This window comes from Echinops telfairi, unplaced genomic scaffold, assembly GCF_000313985.2.
Source record: "Echinops telfairi isolate 266 unplaced genomic scaffold, ASM31398v2 ScPeMD7_28;HRSCAF=97, whole genome shotgun sequence".
Lineage (NCBI taxonomy): Eukaryota > Metazoa > Chordata > Mammalia > Afrosoricida > Tenrecidae > Echinops > Echinops telfairi.
Genome location: NW_022103925.1, coordinates 1,149,523 through 1,156,916, shown reverse-complemented (window position 1 = coordinate 1,156,916; position 7,394 = coordinate 1,149,523). Strand labels below are relative to the sequence as shown.

The 7,394-nt window shown below is 55.5% G+C and overlaps 1 long non-coding RNA gene across 1 annotated transcript; it reads right to left on the bottom strand.

The window, feature by feature from the left end:
• Positions 1 to 1,332: 1,332 nt before the first annotated feature.
• Positions 1,333 to 3,555, bottom strand: LOC123521617. Its single transcript, XR_006680015.1, has 2 exons — positions 3,094 to 3,555; positions 1,333 to 1,972 (listed from the first exon to the last, which is right to left on the bottom strand). It is a non-coding gene; the product is annotated as an uncharacterized LOC123521617 (long non-coding RNA).
• Between the last annotated feature and the right edge of the window lie 3,839 nt (positions 3,556 to 7,394).

Genomic DNA, 7,394 nt, shown 5'->3' with positions numbered 1-7,394 from the left:
CAACTTTCTGAGATGGGAGGGACGAACGGGCAAGTTACTTAGCAGCTGACAAAAATGCTGTTTCTTTAGCCCTTCTGCCTCACCGTGAAAACGAAGAGCCTCAACAAGATGGAGTGTCACAGTGGCAGTGTAGGGACACCAGTGATGCCCAAGCACCTCCATCCACGGAGGCTGATCATGCTGAAAACGGTGCAGCAAAACTTCCCGACTAGGCATACTAGCAAGAAAGCCCTGGCAGACTGCTTCAGAGGATGAGCTGGTGAAACCCCCTGGTCACAGCAGCCTGGCCCACAAACCGTCATCGAGATGGCTCGGTGACCGCCATGGGCCAGGGGCTGACCCGTCAGCACGTCTCAGCATCAGAAAGGAGGGCCAGCCCATAGCAGGGTCTATTGGGGTGGAGTGCATCGATGCCCATCAGTGGGACTGGGTCCGACAGGGATGCTGTGAGCCCAGCAGCTCAGGTGGTCTTAGACCCAGTAGTTGATGTCCGAGCAGCCCAGAGAGTGCCACTCCCCACCAATCTTTCCAGGCCCGGGCTGTGGGCAGGGCCCTGACCTCAGGCCAGTGGGGAGCCAGGCACAGAAAAAACCCACGACTGGGTCAGAGGTCAAAGCTTCAGTAGTGGTGGTGGGTGGGTGTGGTTCCTTCCAGGGCCGGGTCGGCAGCAGGGTTCCATAGAGCAGCAGTTCTCAACCTATGGGTCGAGACCCCTTGGGGGTAGAACAATCCTATCACAAGGGTCGCCTAAGACCATTGGAAAACACATATTTCCAATGTGTTTGGAAATGGTTCCATGGTCTTAGGAACCGAGACACCGCTCCTCTATCCATCTCCAGGCGGGTCTGCCCACATGCAGATACGCCCACATACGAGTACCCAGCGTGAAGACTGTTACCCATGCTACACCGTGCTTCAAGACAAAAGTATATAAATACATACTGTTCTTGTGATTTATCAACTATGCTTTAATTATGTTCAATTTGTAACAATGAAAATACATCCTGCCTATCAGATATTTACATGACAATTCATAACAGCAGCAAAATGACAGTGATGAAGTAGCAACGAAAATAATGTTATGGTCGGGGGTCACCACCACATGAGGAACTGTATAAAAGGGTTGTGGCATTAGGAAGGTTGAGTATCACTGCCCTAGAGGAAGCCAGGCTGCCTGGACTTCAGAAGAAGTGGCTCTCTGAATAAATGGACACAGCTGGTGCACACTGGAACCACCACCGCCCCACTGCCCCCCCAAAACCCACAGATGCCGTGTACGCGTCGCACTGCACCCACTGTTGTGGGTTCAAATAAATGACAGGCACTATAATGTCTGGAAATTTTAAGAGTCCTTTATTCATCTAGCTGGACTGCAAGGAAACTAAAGGGGTTTCCCTAAACTGCAGCCCCAAGTGAGATGACCAGAGAGTTTATACAGACAAACCCACAAAATTACTTGGCTCATTTGTTAGCGGCTCAAGCAAGCGCATGACAGAAGAGAAAGCAAAATTAGTGGATTAATTGAAACATAAAAGGGAACCATATCAAAGAATAGCGAGGTTAATCACAACGTCCTGATTCTGGGTACACACGAGTACACTCTGACATCAATAGCCGCCAGCGGGGCTTTCTGAGGCGGCCAGGGAAGCGGGCTGGTCCTCCAGCAGTCACCCAATGACGTCCTCTGGTCAGTTCCCTCACCCCACCTGTGAGCCGCAGCATCTGCTCAGAGTAAGAAACCAGTTCGTCCTGAAGAGGCACAGCCGGATGCTCCTGAGAGGCCGGTGGGGCGGGACTCAGACTCACCTACTCTGGACAAGTTGTCAGGAGAGACTGGTCCTTGGAGAAGGACATCGCGCGGGTAGAGCGGAGAGGCTGTGAGCGCGAGGAGATGGAAGGAAGCCGTGGTTGCCACAGCGGCTCAGACCTGGCATGAGGCGGCTGCCCCTGCTGCTGTATGAGTGGACCGGGCCTGCCAACAATGGACACACACACAGCTGTGCCCTGCTGTTCTGCAGCGTCCTGACAACTGTCTGTACCCCCCACCCAACCCCGCCGAGGACGGAGCAGGCGGGTCTGTATCAATGACATTTGCATTCGCGTCTCTCTCCCTAGAACATGGCCCAATGTGTCAAGCGCGGGTCTGCTCGCCCGAGGGTCAGCTCCGAAGCCACCCCAGCTGCCCCGAGGGAGGAAGACGGCCAGCGCTTCTGTGAGGACATGTGGTGTGGAAGCCCCCCACCCCCACCCCACCCCGCGCGGGGTGTGACTCCGCCCTTCAGGGTGGCCGTGCATCTGAGTGTACACAGCACAGCCGTGCCCCACTCAGTGAGGGCGGGGACGTTTTGCCCTGAATGCCTGTGGCTCTGCGCGCCCCGCGGCCCCTCCCACTTCTGCCAGTCACCTTAGCCAGGGGGACACCAGCCCTGGCGCAGGCCTGCGCCTCTCCTGTGAGACCCGGCATGGCTTCCTGGCTGGCACTATTCTCAGCTGCCCTGGGATGCGGGGTCTTCACACCAGGATCTTTCAGGGGATGCTGCCAGGTCTTCACTGTGAGTTTGAACCACCAGCCTCTGACCAGTGTCCAAGCACTGCATTGTGCCCTCTCTGCCCCCATACCACCAGGGGCAGGGCATCACTGCTGAGGCGTGGCCCTAAAGCCTCCCTTGTGGCCTGCGCTCAGTGCTGAGGGCCGAGTTCTATCTAACCCTGCCCCATTTGTGTGTCAGACTCTGTCTGCACTGGGAAATGTCCCTTGGAGACTTTTCTACCAACCTGAAACTGAATGAAGACACAAACCGAGAGGCCTACACCACCGGCACAGAGGCCGAGCTGCCCCACACCAGGAGGAGGACAGAAGCCCATCACAGGCCATGTTTGGTGGTTGCTCAGCCCATCACTGCCGCAGGTGGAGAGAGGTTTCCCTCACTGTCAGACCCAGGTGGGACAGACCCTGCCCCGGATCCCTTCTGAGTTGCATGTTGGGAGGGCGGCACGGATGCCAAGTGGGGGTCTCACACAAGCGAGGAACCCAGCAGCCTCTTGGGCTGCCTACAAGGAGGGCCCCATTGTAGCTGAGACCCCGGTTCGGACCTTTCACCCGCAGGCTAAGGGAGAGTGAGCCATGGCTGAGAGCGGCCTGCCTCTGGTGCCGGGGGACCTGAGCTGGTCACTCAGCGACGTCCTCTGACCCATGGGAGGAGGACAGCCAGCCAGTGTGGGAGGAACACTTGGTTTGAACACGTTGTCCAAAGGTGGCCACCACCCGTGACGGCCAAGAGCAGGAAATGGTCAGTGGTGAGCCTGACACGGTGTGCCTGTGGGACAGAGGGGACACACATCAGTGGTAGCATACCCATGGAGATGCCAAGCCCATGTCAGCCGCCCTCGCCCTGCTGCCCTTGGGACACCTGGCACTGTCACCAGGTGCAGCTCATGTGGATGCTGACAGGCACTGGGGGCTGAGAAAACGCTCAAGACTGGTGATCTTCCTGCACTCTGCATCACTGCATGTGGCTGCGGGAGTCTGAGGAGGGACTGATGGACTAGTATCAGACTGATGGACTAGTATCAGACTTATGGACTTGAGTTAGGCTGGGCTGGGCTGGGCTATTTTTCTCGATGTTGTAATTACTTCTTGATATAAAACTCTTTCTCACACATATATGGGTGTCTCTGGATTTCTCTAGCCAACCCAACCTAACACCCCCTCCCTCCCTGCCAACACAGTGGTGGGAGAGGGGGCTGGGGGGGTAGTTATGCAGACAGGGGCCTTGGGGGATGCCACACATCGACCCAGGGAGAGGCAGGAAAGGGGTCCCTGCTCCTACATGCCCTCAGCTGCAGCTCCCAGGAGATCACACACTCAGGCTGGGCCTCAGAATACCCCAGGCGCAAGCTTTAGCAAAATCACACACTGGTGCGTGCAGACACATTGGGCATTGAGGTGTGGAGCTCCAAGCCGCCAGCCACTCCTCATGGGCAAAGATGGGGCTCTCAGTTCCCATAAAGAGTGACAGACTCGGAAACCCACGGGGGCAGTTCCACCCTGTCCTATGGGGTGGCTGTGGGCTGGCTTGCACTCATTGGCAGGGACTTGTTTGCCACTGCCGTGTGCCAGCGTGTGAGCCCATCAATGTCAACCAGTGGGCATTTTCCTCCTGGGGGGAGGCTCAGGCCTGTGCACATCCCCTGCTCGCCCAGGGCTTTGGGAGCCTACATACTGGGCTGCTAACCGCAAGGTCACCAGTTCAAAACCTCCAGCCAGACAGGCCTTTCTACTCCCATACATAGGGCTAGTCGTCGTGGGAGGGGAGGAAAGTGGTCCCTAACAGGGTGCATTGCAGAAAGCAGTATGTATAGAAGATCAAAGGCATCAACCTGACCTGAACAGTTCACACTGTCAATACACACACACACCCCACCCCCAGGATCAGGCTGGGTCTCATTTGGCTTCCAAAACGTTCTCTACTTGGGTTTTGTATTGCTCCCTTCATTGTTGTTTGTTCTATTACTAGGGCATCTCAGGACCTCTTCGGAAGCTGTCACATGCTCCTGTCTCTGCGTATGAAACCCAGGACGGATGCACCTCTAGGCACAGCGGACAGAATGGGGCGCAGGGGCAGGGGCACAGCGGTGGTAAAAGGGAGATAACGTCAAGGATCCATGTAGAAAAAGAGGGTTTGGAAACTGATTGTGGTAGCAATCGTACAATTGTACCTGACATGATTGAACTGTGCAATGAACCATGTATTAAATCCAAACTAAAGAAGAAGAAGAAAAAGAAAGAGTGGCCATCTGGGAAGCCCCCAGGGGCAGTTCTGCCCATCCTGTCCTGCAGGGGCGTTGGGAGCCAGCATGGGCTCCGAAGGCTGCGAGTTTGGTTGTGAGGTGCTGTGGCAAAACGGCACCAAGGCCGGGCCAGTTTGGCCCGACAGGAAACCCTTTGGTCTTCAGGAAGCTGCGGCTTGCTCTCTGGCCAGTGGCTGGACTGCCGTGCCTTCGAGCTGGCTGTGGCTCCGTGATCTTCTACGGGCACCTCAGATGGGCACTGGGTTCCAGTCCAAAGACAGTCTTTGGACCATTGACTTTATACATAAGTCCCAACAGCCCAGTGCAGTTCACACTAGAGCTGGCCAGGAAGTCTGATGTTTGTCTGAGTGTACAGTATAGTGGTGTCAGCATGAAAACTTAGATCAATACTTCCCGGTACGCAGAAACTTGCAGCTGGACCCGAATTCTCCACGGTTTGGTGGTGGAGGTCTTGCTCGCTGTGTTGGTCTGGGTGGACTAGAGAAACAAATTCATAGACACTCATGTGTATAAGAAAGAGGTTTATATACAAGAGCCATTGAATATTGAGAAAAGGTCCCAGCCCAGTTCAGGTCAAGTCCTTAAGTCCAATATTAGCCCCTATGTCTGTTAGCAGTCTATAAAGTCCTCTTCAGACTCACAAAACACATGCAATGATGCCAAATGCAGGAAGATTGCAGGCCAGTGGGTAGAATGTCTTCTGGATCCAGTGGCGGTGCAAGCATCTCAGCGTTGGCTGGCATGGGTCTCCATGTGGCTCCTCAGCTCCTGGGCTCTGGCTCCATCAGTCTCTCTCCATGTTTCTTGTCAACTGCAGTGTCTCTCAGGGAGTGTGCATATGCCCCACCTCCAGTGAGCTATTTATCTCCTTAGCATCTCCAAATGAGGTCATCAAGCTGCGACCTGATTGACAGGCTCGACTCCATCCCTTCGCTCTGAATCCTCTCATATTGACAACTGATGATGTAACAACCACACATGACGTCCCACATGAGGCCAGCGAATAGTCCAAGGAGCCCATGAAATGGAAGAAGCTGCTGAGGGCTTCATCCCACCTGGGTCCACGGTCGGCATTCACAGAAACAGCAGCCAAGAGATCCAACGGCGCCCTGTGTTGGGCCAATCTGATGAGCAGCAAGGTCACTGAAGACTAAGGAACCCCTGACCCAAGCCAGGGCATTTTCAGCCTCCTCACAGGCCTGGGAGAGTTTGGCGCTGGGTGAGGAAGCTGAAGAGAGAGAGGTGCCTGTGGACACTGGTGCGGGGTGAATATGGAAAGTCCCGTGGATCGCCAAGGGGAGAAACAAGTCTGTCCCGGAGTAAGGACAGCCAGAGTGCTCCTGAGCAGCAAGGGCGGTGAGCCTTGGTGTCCCATACTTTGGACACATTGTCAGAAGAGGCCAGGCCCTGGAGCAGGACATCATGCTGCATCAAGTGGGGGGGCAGAGGAGAGGCAGGCCCTCAAGGAGGTGGGTGGACACCGTGGCAGCACCCTTGGCACCTGCACAGGACCCATGGCGAGGGTGGTGTTGATGGTGTTTCCTTCTATTGTGCACCAGGCCACCTCATGGGCACCCTACATCACCACCACCCCCACGCCCACCCTCACCCCACGCAGCACAGATGAGCACCGACGATAGCGTGAACCAGTAACCTCGATGCGCTGAGCCTAGGGCACGGCTGTGCCCGCTGTCTCGTGTGGATGTCAGGGCTGAGGCGCTGCCACAGCCAAACACGGTGACCCCCCAGGCCTAAACTAAAAGTGCCATCGGACCCGACTGCACTCGGAGCCAGAAAGTCTGGTTTCCCTGCAGAGCCAATGCTGTCTTTTCTGTGGAGGTGTAACTGCTTGGGAAACAAGGTCGGCAGTCAGGTTTCCGAGTGAGGCTGTCGGTGAAAACGCAGCCCATCGAGAAAACCTGCCCAGCTCGGTCCAAAGGCACGTCTTGCTCAGCAACGTCTCCCAGAGATGAAGAAATGGGATTGGAACTGAAAACATGTCGATGGAGCCCGTGAACGCTCCAAACTTTGGAAGCCAGAGAGATTAAGTGTCGGGGGCTGGTTGACTCCCAAGTCAGGGCTGCACTCATTGCTGTTTTCCACTGCAAACTCACCCTCCGAGGGGCAGCCTCTCCAAGGCTGTCGCTCTTCACAGAGGAGAACTCATGGGTTTGCACCACTGCCCTTGTGGTTAGCGCCTCAGCATGTGGTAGCACCCAGCACCCCACCAGGGCTCCTTTTATTGTGCCACCCAGTCGGCCCGCCCCACAGTGACCCCGCAAAGCAGAAGGAAACCCCGCACAGCAGAAGGAAACACTGCCTGGGCCTGAGCCTGTCTTCTCAGCCATGTGGGGCCCATTAGGCTAGCTCTTTGTCAATGAGTAACCAGGAGATTCAGCTTGTGACGCTCAAAGAGGCTGATTGCAGAAAAATCAGTCCCTGGCGGAAGGCTTTGTCAATCAACTCTCAGAAAGTAGCAACAGCAGGATGTAACCAGCCAGCCCATTTGGCTGTGGCAGCAGCTCAGCTCTGAAATCTGCATCATCCATGTGAACAAAGTGTCTCAGCTTTGTAACTTTTCT